The sequence below is a fragment of the Dermochelys coriacea genome, chromosome 3 (assembly GCF_009764565.3).
Source record: "Dermochelys coriacea isolate rDerCor1 chromosome 3, rDerCor1.pri.v4, whole genome shotgun sequence".
NCBI lineage: Eukaryota > Metazoa > Chordata > Testudines > Dermochelyidae > Dermochelys > Dermochelys coriacea.
The window spans coordinates 182,449,992-182,465,848 of NC_050070.1; the positions used below are offsets into that span (position 1 = coordinate 182,449,992).

Below are 15,857 nucleotides of genomic sequence, written 5' to 3' on the forward strand. Positions count from 1 at the left end.
TACAGACATAGCAGTACTGTGCTATGTAGCAAGCTGCCACTGAATCAGGAGTGGACAGTAATGATGGAGAAACAAATCCAAAACACATCGTGTAACCTTTTCCTGGTAGTTGCAATCACACCTGATATACCTGGCTTTTCCCATATTTTGGCAACTCTTGTGTAGTTGTCATGCCAATAAAGTCTAATTGAATTGAAATTGCATGTGGTCTTAATTTGTCACAAATTTAAAGTAACCTCTGCTAAACTTAAAGCACAAATTATTCTGGTTATAACATAATTAAACAGCCTTTGAGAAGTCTTTCTGAATGTAAATATTACTGTTGTGTTTATGAAATAACACCTTTTAAATTTTACCCAAAGTATCCAAAAATACTCTGTGGTCTTCACTAATATATATAGAATGTTCAGTATTTGGGGTTCCATCTGAATAGATGTCGTTCATATAGTTTGTTTCCCATGGTTTCAGTTGTATGCCCTATGATTGCCTTCATCAGATGGCTGTTTTTTTCATAAAGCTACTTCTGTTTGTTTCAGTAGGGTGCCTTTGACTAGTAGTATGCCAATCTAAATTTAAAATTGGGACCCAGAATAGAATAACATCCTGATGTTTTGTAGCTCACCCAGCTCTAAATTGTATGTATACTGTTGTATGTATGATTCTTTAGAAAGTGGGCCCTGATGCATTGAACATTTTTACAGGAACAAATGAACAAAAATTAAGGCTGTTTTGATGCAAATATGTAGCAGAGTGGCTGCTGCTTACAGTTATTTAATATTTAATTACCAAAGGGATTTTTTTTCACATTCTATCCTATTGTAGCATTGTTTTTTTGCTGGACATCTGTAGTGCCAAATCTGTAACACAGCTGCAAAATCTCTTTTTTCCTCATTAGGAACCATAAAACTGAAAACCCCAGTGGAATGAGCTGTTTAAACATGAGAAGAAACTCTGCTATTCTACTGTTCTTCCTCAGGCTCATTGCTACAGATAGTAACTTCTTTGTTAGGTTCACAGGAACAGAAAATGTGCTGTCTGTATCTTTTTAAAAGCACTCTTCCAATTTCTTTCTGACTTTACAGAGCTGAGATGATCTTTCAGGAGAACAAGTTTGTTGCTGACTTTAATTTCCGAATATCTGCATTTTGTAAGATATTGTGCAAATAGGGCAACTTCCTGCAATATCTTTGGGGTACATTGTTTTAAATGAATGGTTCATGTAGGATTATGCTCTGTTCCATGGTGGATGGCTACTACAGCTTTTCTAGGAGCTAAACACAGTGATTAAGGCAGATCAGCTAGGTAACCTCCTCCAACTCCCCCCCATCTCTCAAAGTATCGCCTCCTGGGGAAGCTTGCATAATTGCATTCTCCAAAGATCAACTGACAAACAAAGGACTTCTGGCTAAATAGCTTGAGTTGAAACTGACTCGGGACCTTCTTTCTGATCCAGCAAACAGCTAGGAATTTCTGTCCCCTGGGTGGGTGAGAACAATCCTTGAAGAAGCACTTGATCTACTAGGGTTCTATAAGACTGATGAGTGATCTATGGTAAGCTTCTAGCATGTATGTAGTTTCTTTTATTATTTTGATGGTTTTTTCTCTGATGCTTTTACCTTAAGAATAAATGTGCTTGCTTAGAAGGAACTGTGTGGCAACTCACAACTGTAGGCAATATACTAGTCATAGCCTTTGAAGAGTAAGCAAAATATCAGTGTTGGCCAGGTTAGGCAGTCTAGTTTGTTGGGAATCTCACTGTGTAAATCCAGAAGCTCTGCCCTTTTAAAAATCCTCAGGAGGGAATGCGATGCGGGTTTCCACCTAAGAGAGGTAACAACTCGGAGAAAGAAGCCTAAAAATGGGTGGCCTTGATGGATCATGGACGGAAAATACAGATGCAGTTGCCCTGAAACAGTGGCAATGCCATGCTTACTGATTATCAAACAGTAGAATATTGAATATTCCCTTGTGTTTTAAGATTAGCATGTATATATTATAGCTACCAGGCTGGATTATAGGTTTTAGACAAGATTTTTTTTTCTAAATCTGGGTTGTGATTTAGAGTCAGGAATCATTAAGTCAGATTCATTTCTGATTCCACCAAAGCTAATGAGATTACACTAGTGATTAATTTGGCCTACTGCCTTTTGCCTTAATTGTGACATGCCGACACACCATCAAAATGTTTGATTTGAAGGACTGTTGGTCAGCATTCAGTAACAATATGATGAGTGCTACAGACACTTTGAGACTTCAAAATTTCTTCAGCCATGGTACATTTATATAAATACATATAATAAAGGGATGTGTACTTAACCACAAGAATGAAAGGTTCTAGGGGATGCTAGTATCCAGTGAAGAGAGATGGTCAGAATATTTTCCACAAAAATGCATTTAATTTAAATATGTTGTTTTTACTGAAGCTGAAATGTTTTATGGAGACATCTGTTTTGACCAAGTTTTTGTCTGAAAGTCTTCTTTTTTGTGGGGATGGGAGAGGAAAAGATCTCTTTTATGCATGCACACTCTAGCCTGGAATGTGGGAGACCCAAGTTCAAGTCCTTGCTCTACCTGATTCAGAGTGACTGGGGATAAAAACTCTAAATCAGGTAGAGCAGGGCCTGGGACCTGAGTTTCCCAGCCCAGTGCGCTAAACACCAGCTCAGAGAGAGACACAAACATACACTTTCCCAAGTCAAAAAGCTCAGTTTTGTATTCAAAACATATTTCAACACAATTGCATTTTTGCAAAAACATTCAAAAGGCTTTGGGTTTACTTTAGTGTGGAATGAAAACAAATTCTGAAACCTCAAAAGTTGCCATGAAACGAAATTGTCATCCTCTGGTCAACTCTACTAGAAAAGTTCCTCCCTCTCCTCTGACTGGTAAGAGAGGACAGTTAAATCTCATCAGAGCCATTTTCTGTCTCCCTCTGAAGCATCTCTGAGGACACTAGTGAGGTCATAAAAAGTCTGTTCTACCTGTCACAGTTGAGTTCTGAAATGGCTTCCACTTCAGTTGGTGAATGGTCTTGCCAGAGCTTTTTTATAACTGTGTCTGTTTCTTCTTGTGACATTTTTCTTATTTTGTTTTATATTGCTGTTGATGGAACAGGAGAGCACAAAGGAAGAGTTTCAATTTACTGAATACCAGTTTCTTCCTTTGCTGAGATGCTTTCTTGTGAGAAATCCTCTGTTGGAAAATGTTTTGCTGGTTAGGTAATTTCTTGCTCAAAATTGTTGTTGGGTGAAGGCGTGTGTGCGCATGCACATATGTTTCTTGTAGTTCAGTTTTATTATTTTGTTACTGAACTTTTCACTAGAAATAAACACAGCAGAGTTTGAGTATAAGAGTAAGAGGGTGAGTGTTCTAAATGGCAGACTGGCCATGTGAAATCATTCTGATAGAATGGAATACTGTTTTAGAGACCCTCCCTCTATTTAATTCCATCTGTACTGCAGTACTATACCAACCTGCTTTGTTGATTCAGAATTTGCAACATCTCCCACAAAATTTTTGCTTTGAGATGATTTGTGTAGCTCATCTACAACTCCTTTAAAATATTTCTCAGATCACATTGCAAACTATTGTGTCATCAGTGAAGTGTTTGAAAATATGACTCTTAAAAACTCAGAGCAGCAGGCATATCAAAAGAACCTCAGATGTGTCAAACAACCCCACCACTCATGTTTTTTGGGGTTTTACTTGTACTTGAATTCTTGATGTTGATAATAAATAGCATATTAAAATGAATTCATTTCAGTATTTGTGGAATTCATGGTATTCCCTATCATGAGTATAGGGAAGCTTAGATAGTATTGGATTTAGGCCAAGCTGATACCTGTGGATGGACCTATCACCTGCAGAGTTTAGATTCCAAGGTTGGTGTCATAATTAGGTCACCCTACCTTAGGCAAAACTGGCCCTTTTTAAAAGGGTTTGGTCCCTATACATGTATGTTATGTTGCTCTCTGCTAAGCAGTAGCAGATGTCAGGGTTGGGGGAGCTTTGCAGGTCAGCTTCTCATTGGAGGAGAAATCAGTAATAGACTCTAGGCATTTTCTTAGTGCAACTTGTTTTTTTTTGCATATTTACACACCAATCCTTGAACAGAGGTGGTTATAAAGAGCACACAGGTAGTCTACTCTTACAGGGATCTCAGCTCAAATACCAGTGCCCAGTTGCTAGGGAGCAACTCTACCTCAGTAATTGACTCTAATTAAAGAGACTGAGGCAAAGAGCAAACCCTCTGTTGCTTCTCACAGCTCCCCCCAAAAGAAACCACACTGGAAAACTCACAGCTAGACAGCATTGTTTCAAAGACTAACCAGTGACTGCATGCTGTGAAAACTTGTAAACCCGAGGTAATAGACCCAGCTGGTGATTCCTGCGATAGCAAACACACAGAATAGAAAGGTGAGCAGGAGATATCATCTACTGGTATATGAAGGATGTTAAAACAGAAAAAAAATAGTTCAAATCATAACAATGGGCTCAGGCCACACAAGTTTGCAGGAGTTCAGAGCAACAAGATGAAATTCAAATTGTCTCTCTTTAAAGTGAATAGCAGAAAACTTCCTTACACCTAGGTTCTGGTAAAATAGGAAAGAATTAGAAGTCCTCATTTCTCAGGTGTAGACTCTAAAATTAAATTGAACTCAAACTGAAGATCACCCAACACTGGCAGGGAAATGAATGATTTCTAGGCCTTTTCCATCTAAAACCTCTGTGTTTCTATATTGTCATAGCTGACGGTAAGTTCAGTTTAAAAATACTAAACTGTATTTGAGATATAGGAGTTTAAACAAGCTTCTGAAACCACAAAAAAGTTTACTTTAAAGAATTCTATAACCTGAAAACTTCTGAGCCAACTTTTGTTAATATAAAATATGTAAAAAAAAATTTTAAAAGCTCTTGGCTTTAGACCACAGATGATGAAAAGTTTAAGTGTGGAGCAAATTTTTTGGGTCAAATTATAACACCCTTCAAAACAGGAGGTCACATTTGGAGCAGTTACTCTGGCATAAACCTAGAGCATCTCCTTTCAAGCCAATGAAGTTATTCTGGATTTAAGTTGGTATTACTGAGGTTGGAATTTGGCCCAGGGCTTTACAGTGGAAGTACAGATATTAAATAAATGCACCCAAGGAAAACCTTCTTCTAATCCTCTCATTTTAACTGCCTGGGCACATACTGCTAGTAACATTCATATGTATTTTATGGGAAAAATTTCATGAAATTTCTGGGTTTAAAACTATATTACAGCAAAATGACATTACAAGCTTCTTAAATACAGCAGGAGAGAGATGTGTGACAGGGATTTGACAAAGGAAAGAATAGACCATGCAAGCTTTACTTTTGATTCAGACTTAGTTATGAAGGATGCTTTATGGTTTACATTGATTAAAAATTTGCAAATAATGCCTGATGTTATATTAACATTGATGAAGAGCATGCCTGCTACGTTTTGAATGCAGTTGCCATGGCAACTGTACTATGGAGTGACCCAGATTAATTTCCCACCAGCCAAATTTAGTGCCTTGTCAGTTTTTCTTGTACTATGGATAAGCAGGCTAGAATTTATTTATTTTTAAAAGAATAATGCATTATGATTTCCTTTCTTTATTCTTGATAATAATGACTGAGCAGCTTTAATCAAACAAAAATATACATTTGACTAAAGAGACTTAAGAGAAGTTTGCCATTTAATTTATACTATCATACATAAGAAAGCATTTGAATGAATAATTACTAATGGAATGAAAAAGCCTCATATTTTCAGTCTTTCCTTGATAATTATGGTGGCTAATATAACGTGGTCTTATGGACCCCAAAACTCAGGCTTTTGACTATTTTGGAATTGCAACATAAAGTCTTTCTACATTTTCCATTTGTGAACAAATCTTTATCATGCCTAATCTGAGAAAAGGCATAGCACCCCTACCAGATTCCATGCAGATTCCACCACACTCTTTGACTAAAAGTCTTTGAGTTACTACAGAGAATTCTTTCCAGGTGTCTGGCTGGTATATCTTGCCCATATGCTCAGGGTCTAACTGATCACCATATCTGCAGTTGGGAAGGAATTTTCCCTCAGGTCAGATTGGCAGAGATCTTACGTTTTTTTCACCTTCCTCTGCAGCATGGGACACAGGTCATATTTAGGTTTAAACTAGTGTAAATGGTGTTTTTTCTGTAATTTGAAGTCTTTAAATCATAAGGATTTCAGTAACTCAGCCAGAGATTAGGGGTCTATTAGAGGAGTGGGTGGGTGAGGTTCTGTGGGCTGCAATGTGCAGGAGGTTAGACTAGATGGTCTCGATGGTCCATTCTGACTTAAAGTCTGAGTCTGAGTTTTGTGAATGAGGAAAAAGCCATCTGACAAGGAAAAAAAACAAAGATACAAATTTTTAGGCTATTTCTACACTACAGGCTCGGGCTGTGATTCCCAGTTCACATACACATATTCACGTTAGGTCTCATTGAGCACGTAAGCATAAATAGTAGCTGTGGTAGCACAGGCAGTAGTGGTATGGTTTAGTCGTGCCTGTATGTACCCCCTGATTTGGGGAGGATTTATACTTGGTATGGCTATTGCAGCTTCACTGCTATTTGTACCTTAAGCTGGTAATTATACCACTAACTGGTTAAGTAGGCTTAATGAAACAAATATAATTTTAGGGTCACATTTGAAAAGGAGAGTTTAGTCTATCTATTTTAGGTACTCATATTGCCTCCATCACCGTAGTATCTGAGCAGCTCAAGCATTAATGTATTTATTTGCACAACATCTATGTGAGGTAGGGAAATTCTATTATCCCCATGTTTTAGATGAAAAAACGAGGCACAGAAACTAAGTGACTTACCCACGGTCACTGGACCACCTTGCACATGCAAAAATACATTGAAAAGATGTACTTGTATCTATTTCACCTATAAAACCTTAATGTGTGTATGTTTACAAAAGGGTAATTCTGTGGCAAAATGGGTGACTACACTTCATGCCTGGAAAATGTAAATGTGTAAATAAGTGTCTTTTTCCGATTAAAGGAAAACACATGCATGTTTGTGGTTACACCTGTTGGGGTCTTGATTGGAAATTTTGGCCCTGAAGTGCCTTTTGCACAAAGTACAGTTTTGTATTCAGTAAAGAATCCTTTCAAAATTTTGAGTAGACATCTCAGTTCACTCCAAGTCACTGTTATATTATGCAACTTAATATTTACACATTTTTACAATGTTTATTGCATATTTTCATGAGAAATATTTTGTCAAAATTAAGCTATTTAAAACACGCATGCCAAAAATGTCTGCCTCCCCCAAGCCTTAAAAGATAGATTTCTGATCTCAGATATATGAAATATAAACCTGCAGTAGCACACTGACATTACTCAATTTCATAGAATCAAAGAATCATCGAATAACAGGGTTGGAAGGGACCTCAGGAGGTCATCTATCCAACCCCCTGCTCAAAGCAGGACCAATCCCCAACTAAATCAGCCCAGCCAGGGCTTTGTCAAGCCTGACCTTAAAAACCTCTAAGGAAGGAGATTCCACCACCTCCCTAGGTAATGCATTTCAGTGCTTCACCACCCTCCTAGTGAAAAAGTTTTTCCTAATATCCAACCTAAACTCCCCCACTGCAACTTGAGACCATTACTCCTCGTTCTGTCATCTGCTACCACTGAGAACAGTCTAGATCCATCCTTTTCTGGAACCCCTTTCAGGTATTTGAAAGCAGCTATCAAATTCCCCCTCATTCTTCTCTTCTGCAGACTGACTAATCACAGTTCCCTCAGCCTCTCCTCATAACTCAAGTGCTCTAGCCCCCTAATCATTTTTGTTGCCCTTCGCTGGACTCTTTCAAATTTTTCGACATCCTTCGTGTAGTGTGGAGCCCTAAACTGGACACACTACCCCAGATGAGGCCTCACCAATGCCAAATAGAGGGGAACGATCATGTCCCTCGATCTGCTGGCAATGCTCCTGCTTATACAGCCCAAAATGCTGTTAGCCTTCTTGGCAACAAGGGCACACTGTTGACTCATCAGGGTCTGATGCAAAGTCTACTGAAGCCAGTGGAATTCTTCTATTATCTTCAGTAGGCTTTGGATCAAACCCTTTTACTGGTGTAACTGAGATCTGAATTTGGGCCATTAAATATGTTGCCAAACTTAATTTTATAAAATTAAATATGCCTGAATTATGCTGGCAGAAAAACAAAACATCTTTAACTGATAAAGCTCCATATTGTGGATACAACTTTAACATAACTAAACTATTTTTTCTTTTACTTATGGCGGGGGATGTTTACTTCAGCCTGAGACCTGGCATAGCAATTTTCACAGCTGAGTTATAAACTGCTGACAAATAGGTTTTATGCCAGAAATGCAGACAAAGCTGTAACCATAATAGTGCCACCAGGCAGAATAATATTCCCTATCACATGACACCTGAGAGCAGCTTATCTATAGTTACTGAAGTGGCAGAAAATCAAGAAAATGCTTTCGGAAATGGTTAAAACAAACTTTTGTGTATAAAATTGAATAATGCAGTTAAAATAAAAGCTAAGCAATGCTTCTAGTGATGTGTCTATGAATTTCTAGGGCTCTATAGATGAACTATAGGAATGGATGCGGGGAGGGGAATCATTCATCCAAAATGGCTCAATACTTTAATCTGACCCTTTCACGTGAACTTGCTGCCCTCAGTACATCAAATGCTATAAAATATCATGAGGAATATTTGTATTTTTTTATGTTGAATCCCTATACCCTCCCTACTCCAAGATATGATTTTTGCTCAGAGAGGGGGTATGTATGTGACACTGACAGACCCCAGTCATTGGCTGGCAGGATCGAACCTGGGAGCTCTGGAGCTAAATGCATGAGTCTCTACTGCATAAGCTAAAAGCCATGTAGTCCTTAGCTAAGGCTACAGCAGACTTGTTAATCTCTACATGGTCTTGAAACCACAGCACCAAACCCAGGAGATCTGTTGGTTACATGTGGAGAACCCAGTGTTACTTGTAGAATGTACGCCCCAACCCCAGCCTCTGTAACATAATGAGAAAACACCAGGGTTTAACTGGGCATGACATCTCAAACTTTTGATTGCCTTATACTTTTTCTCTAATGTATAACTGAACTTTTCCCTCACTGTATAGTAACATCTTTCATATTTCAGAACCCTATTTCAAGGGAACGTAATAAACACACTGTTGATTGCAAAAGGAATCTTGTGATCCTAGAGTCAATTTGTAATGAGTGCACATCGCTACATGTCAGCAGAGAAACTAACCAGGGAAGGCAAGAGAAATGCAGGTCAGAAGGAAAACAATGCACCAAGAACGCAGTACCATGTACAAAACTACAAACTCAGAAGGGGCAAGTTAACCTACTGTTGTGTGTTGTTCTGTAGCTGATGCACCAAAGATTGCTGCATAGACTTATAACTGAGGGGGTGGTGCTGTGTATTGCAATGCCAACTTGGCTGAAACTCAGTTGTTGGTCCATTCTGGTAGTCCAGCTTTTAGAGAAGTGAGACAATACAGGAGAGCTGTGATGCTAAGCAGAGGAGCTGAGGCAAATTTTAAGTGAGATACTGGATGATCTGAAGATATACTTAAGGGGAATAGAGAGACTGCTCCATCACACCAGTGTCCTGCAGCTTTCTGTAGCCAAACATGATTTTGTAATTCCCCTCTTCATTCCGTGCACGTGGCGAGCTTTGCTCTTGCTCTGGGAGTGATGAGGGTGTCTTTCAGGGAAGGATGCACCTCCCCACTCTGCTCTTGACTCCTGCTATGGGATCTTCTTATGTTGTGGTTAATCTTTGAAGCAGCAGTCTGTTTTCAGGCATGTGCTTTCTCCTATTGTCTTCCCGTTTATGATATCAGGAACTGTTAGGAAGCTCCTCTTCCTAGATCAATGACAGTATTGCCAACCCCTGAAGTTAAAATTCTTGTCAGGGCACCAAAAATCATAGAATTTGCTTAAAAATCATGAGATTTGACAAAATAACTACATGTTTTTCTTCTTTGCCTTTTATTCTTTGAGCCATTAGGGTTCATGTTTCAAGCATTTCTCGACAACCCTGTGAACTAAAAACTTACCTTTTCAATTTATTATTACAGTGCACTCCTTTTATAAGAATCACAACCATCCCAGATGATTTGATTCTTACGAGTGGAGTATTTTAGTTAGTACAGGAATGATCTTGTCCTAGCGGTTTTTTACTATATGCGGTTGATTCTTATGTCAGTGACTCTTATAAATGGAGTGTGCTGTAAATAAAAATGGAGATTCTCATGAACTAACATGACTCTCAGGAGCTGAAGCTTTAAGAAAAGGATCAAATATCACCTGACTTTCAATAAAATCATGAGAGTTCACAACACTGTTTGAATGAAGAAAAGGATAGTTTTGGGCTCACATACAATAAAAGTTTAACATTAAAAAAGAAAACATAAGACACAGAAAAACCCCAAACAGGATTTCATTTAGTCTGAATTGTGCTCTCAAAATTAGGGCTAGAAAAGAGTGCACTCCAAGGTCTAAGTGTGAAAATCTGTTCCCCCATAATGGGCTATTAATTTCTCTCACCCTGGTCCCAGATTAAAAAGGTTGCCTACCATATATAATTTTGTTGGTGGGGGAGCCTCATACAGAGACAGCCCACTGTTATGATGCCAAGGCTTGGCAAACAAAGAGACGTTAGTGTGAGCACTGAACAAAGTGAGGCAAATCTTCAGCTGACATCAATTGTTGCCAAGCCCATTTGGAGCTGTGATTTGCACTAGCTGAGAAACTGCCCCATTGTTCATATGATCAGAGAGCATCAATTGTGGAAGCACCTGCCCTAGTCCAATGAAGATGAAAAAATAATAACTTTATAATACATTATCTCCCTTTCTGAACATTGAGTGTTTGCCCTCATTTAGGGTTTAGTCCTGCAAGGGATTGAGCCACTGGGCCAATCCAGCTAAACATTTAAGCATGTGCTTTCATTTCAGCACACAACTAGTTCCATGGAAGCCAGAGGGGCTTCTTGTGTGCTTAAAGTTAAATACGTGCTTAAACATTTTGCTGGATTGGCAGGTGTGCTCAGTACCTTGAATGATCAAGCCCTTACATCTTGATTCACAAAGGCATTTAAGCATTTGCATTAGGTTGTAGCCCATAAGGGGACACTGTTTCTCCTTTAAAATCTTGTTATTATCAGTCTTCCTCAAGAGGAAAAAATGGTTTGAGGTACTTGACTGAACAAACAGATGTGCTAAAGAATACGTGTAAGGGACTTCACTCCTCCCAAATGCCAACTCTTAAATGGAACTCTTTTGTCTAGCTTGTAATATTGTTCTCACATGGAATTAATTGAGGTCATGGAAGGATGCCTATCCTCCTCTGTACACAGAGCAATGCATTATTTATTTGCATAGAGATTTAAAACAATTGCATCACTGGTGTTCACAAACATTGTATTATTTATGAGTTCCCAGAATGCAACAGCAACTTTAAGATTTCATGTTTCCCACAGTTTAGTGACAGGAATAATGTTTTTCCTTCAAAGCGGGGCACCAGACCTCCGACACTAGAACAAACTTTTATCAGTCAGGGTGTGTGAAAATACCACACCCGATGGCAGACCTAAGTTTCACCAACAAAAGTGCCAGTGCAGACAGCAGTGTATCAGCAGGAGAGCATCTCCCGCTGACATAACTACTGCCATTCATTGGGGGTGGTTTAATTATGCCAACAGGTGAACTATCTCCCATCGGCATAGAGCGGCAACACGAAAGACCTTACAATGGCGCAGCTGCAGTGGTACGGCTGTGCTGCTGTAAGGTCTGTAGCCTAAAACTAGCTCCATTATATTGTTTGTGGTCCTTTGCAGTGTCACGCTTTCCTTTTCAAAAAAATTATTCACTAACCTAGGATGTGTATAGATTTATTGAATTCAGACTTAAGGTGTGTATTGGAGCCTGCTTCTTATGCAGATTAATTCCTGGTTGATAGCAAGCATAGAATCATAGAATCATAGAATATCAGGGTTGGAAGGGACCCCAGAAGGTCATCTAGTCCAACCCCCTGCTCAAAGCAGGACCAAGTCCCAGTTAAATCATCCCAGCCAGGGCTTTGTCAAGCCTGACCTTAAAAACCTCTAAGGAAGGAGATTCTACCACCTCCCTAGGTAACGCATTCCAGTGTTTCACCACCCTCTTAGTGAAAAAGTTTTTCCTTATATCCAATCTAAACCTCCCCCATTGCAACTTGAGACCATTACTCCTCGTTCTGTCATCTGCTACCATTGAGAACAGTCTAGAGCCATCCTCTTTGAAACCCCCTTTCAGGTAGTTGAAAGCAGCTATCAAATCCCCCCTCATTCTTCTCTTCTGCAGACTAAACAATCCCAGCTCCCTCAGCCTCTCCTCATAAGTCATGTGCTCTAGACCCCTAATCATTTTTGTTGCCCTTCGTTGTACTCTTTCCAATTTATCCACATCCTTCCTGTAGTGTGGGGCCCAAAACTGGACACAGTACTCCAGATGAGGCCTCACCAGTGTCGAATAGAGGGGAACGATCACGTCCCTCGATCTGCTCGCTATGCCCCTACTTATACAACCCAAAATGCCATTGGCCTTCTTGGCAACAAGGGCACACTGCTGACTCATATCCAGCTTCTCGTCCACTGTCACCCCTAGGTCCTTTTCCGCAGAACTGCTGCCGAGCCATTCGGTCCCTAGTCTGTAGCGGTGCATTGGATTCTTCCATCCTAAGTGCAGGACCCTGCATTTATCCTTATTGAACCTCATTAGATTTCTTTTGGCCCAATCCTCCAATTTGTCTAGGTCCTTCTGTATCCTATCCCTCCCCTCCAGCGTATCTACCACTCCTCCCAGTTTAGTATCATCCGCAAATTTGCTGAGAGTGCAATCCACACCATCCTCCAGATCATTTATGAAGATATTGAACAAAACGGGCCCCAGGACCGACCCCTGGGGCACTCCACTTGACACCGGCTGCCAACTAGACATGGAGCCATTGATCACTACCCGTTGAGCCCGACAATCTAGCCAGCTTTCTACCCACCTTATAGTGCATTCATCCAGCCCATACTTCCTTAACTTGCTGACAAGAATGCTGTGGGAGACCGTGTCAAAAGCTTTGCTAAAGTCAAGAAACAATACATCCACTGCTTTCCCTTCATCCACAGAACCAGTAATCTCATCATAAAAGGCGATTAGATTAGTCAGGCATGACCTTCCCTTGGTGAATCCATGCTGACTGTTCCTGATCACTTTCCTCTCCTCTAAGTGCTTCAGGATTGATTCTTTGAGGACCTGCTCCATGATTTTTCCAGGGACTGAGGTGAGGCTGACCGGCCTGTAGTTCCCAGGATCCTCCTTCTTCCCTTTTTTAAAGATGGGCACTACATTAGCCTTTTTCCAGTCATCCGGGACTTCCCCCGTTCGCCACGAGTTTTCAAAGATAATGGCCAAGGGCTCTGCAATCACAGCCGCCAATTCCCTCAGCACTCTCGGATGCAATTCGTCCGGCCCCATGGACTTGTGCACGTCCAGCTTTTCTAAATAGTCCCTAACCACCTCTATCTCTACAGAGGGCTGGCCATCTCTTCCCCATTTTGTGTTGCCCAGCACAGCAGTCTGGGAGCTGACCTTGTTAGTGAAAACAGAGGCAAAAAAAGCATTGAGTACATTAGCTTTTTCCACATCCTCTGTCACTAGCTTGCCTCCCTCATTCAGTAAGGGGCCCACACTTTCCTTGGCTTTCTTCTTGTTGCCAACATACCTGAAGAAACCCTTCTTGTTACTCTTGACATCTCTTGCTAGCTGCAGCTCCAGGTGCGATTTGGCCCTCCTGATATCTTTCCTACATGCCCGAGCAATATTTTTATACTCTTCCCTGGTCATATGTCCAACCTTCCACTTCTTGTAAGCTTCTTTTTTATGTTTAAGATCCGCTAGGATTTCACCATTAAGCCAAGCTGGTCGCCTGCCATATTTACTATTCTTTCGACTCATCGGGATGGTTTGTCCCTGTAACCTCAACAGGGATTCCTTGAAATACAGCCAGCTCTCCTGGACTCCCTTCCCTTTCATGTTAGTCCCCCAGGGGATCCTGGCCATCTGTTCCCTGAGGGAGTCAAAGTCTGCTTTCCTGAAGTCCAGGGTCCGTATCCTGCTGCTTACCTTTCTTCCCTGCGTCAGGATCCTGAACTCAACCAACTCATGGTCACTGCCTCCCAGATTCCCATCCACTTTTGCTTCCCCCACTAATTCTACCCGGTTTGTGAGCAGCAGGTCAAGAAAAGCGCTCCCCCTAGTTGGCTCCCCTAGCACTTGCACCAGGAAATTGTCCCCTACGCTTTCCAAAAACTTCCTGGATTGTCTATGCACCGCTGTATTGCTCTCCCAGCAGATATCAGGAAAATTAAAGTCACCCATGAGAATCAGGGCATGCGATCTAGTAGCTTCCGTGAGTTGCCGGAAGAAAGCCTCATCCACCTCATCCCCCTGGTCCGGTGGTCTATAGCAGACTCCCACCATGACATCACTCTTGTTGCACACACTTCTAAACTTAATCCAGAGACACTCAGGTTTTTCCACAGTTTCGTACCGGAGCTCTGAGCAGTCATACTGCTCCCTTACATACAGTGCTACTCCCCCACCTTTTCTGCCCTGCCTGTCCTTCCTGAACAGTTTATAACCATCCATGACTGTACTCCAGTCATGTGAGTTATCCCACCAAGTCTCTGTTATTCCAATCACGTCATAATTCCTTGACATCACCAGGACCTCCAGTTCTCCCTGCTTGTTTCCAAGGCTTTGTGCATTTGTATATAAGCACTTGAGATAACCTGTTGATTGCCCCTCATTCCCAGTATGAGGCAGGAGCCCTCCCCTCACAGACCTTCCTGCCTGTGCTTCCTCCCGGTATCCCGCTTTCCCACTTACCTCAGGGCTTTGGTCTCCTTCCCCCGGTGAACCTAGTTTAAAGCCCTCCTCACTAGGTTAGCCAGCCTGCTGGCAAAGATGTTCTTCCCTCTCTTCGTAAGATGGAGCCCGTCTCTGCCCAGCACTCCTCCTTCATGGAACACCATCCCATGGTCAAAGAATCCAAAGCCTTCTCTCCGACACCACCTGCGTAGCCATTCGTTGACCTCCACGATTCGACGGTCCCTACCCAGGCCTTTTCCTTCCACGGGGAGGATGGACGAGAACACCACTTGCGCCTCCAACTCCTTTATCCTTCTTCCCAGAGCCACGTAGTCTGCAGTGATCCGCTCAAGGTCATTCTTGGCAGTATCATTGGTGCCCACGTGGAGAAGCAGGAAGGGGTAGCGATCCGAGGGCTTGATGAGTCTCGGCAGTCTCTCCGTCACATCACGAATCTTAGCCCCTGGCAAGCAGCAGACTTCTCGGTTTTCCCGGTCAGGGCGGCAGATAGATGACTCAGTCCCCCGGAGGAGAGAGTCCCCGACCACCACCACCCGCCTTCTCCTCTTGGGAGTGGTGGTCGTGGAACCCCCAACCTCAGGACATCGCATCTCATGCCTCCCAACCAGCGGAGTCTCCTTCCGCTTTCTCCCCCCAGACATATCATCTGGTCCACTCTCCGCATTGGTACCTGTGGAGAGAACATGAAAGCGGTTAGTTACCTGTGTCTGTGTTACTGGAACCCGGACATTCCGCTTACCTCTTCTGGAGGTCACACGTTGCCAAGCTTCTTCACTGGCCTCTTGGCTCCTCTGTGCAACCTGCTCTACATCTTTAGAGCTTTGTGCCCCTAGAAGGCTATCCTGAGTTTGGTCCAGAAAATCCTCAGTCTCTCGTA

General features: G+C 41.6%; 1 protein-coding gene and 1 long non-coding RNA gene across 42 annotated transcripts in view; both read left to right on the plus strand.

Moving 5' to 3' along the window:
- NRXN1 (neurexin 1) overlaps positions 1-15,857 on the plus strand; it is a 1,286,326-nt gene that overhangs the window by 243,325 nt on the left and 1,027,144 nt on the right. The window lies entirely within an intron of this gene.
- LOC122459548 overlaps positions 1,454-15,857 on the plus strand; it is a 183,084-nt gene continuing 168,680 nt past the window's right edge. Inside the window, exon 1 of the long non-coding RNA XR_006280315.1 lies at positions 1,454-1,551. This is a non-coding gene — a long non-coding RNA (uncharacterized LOC122459548). The remainder of the gene's footprint in view (positions 1,552-15,857) is intronic.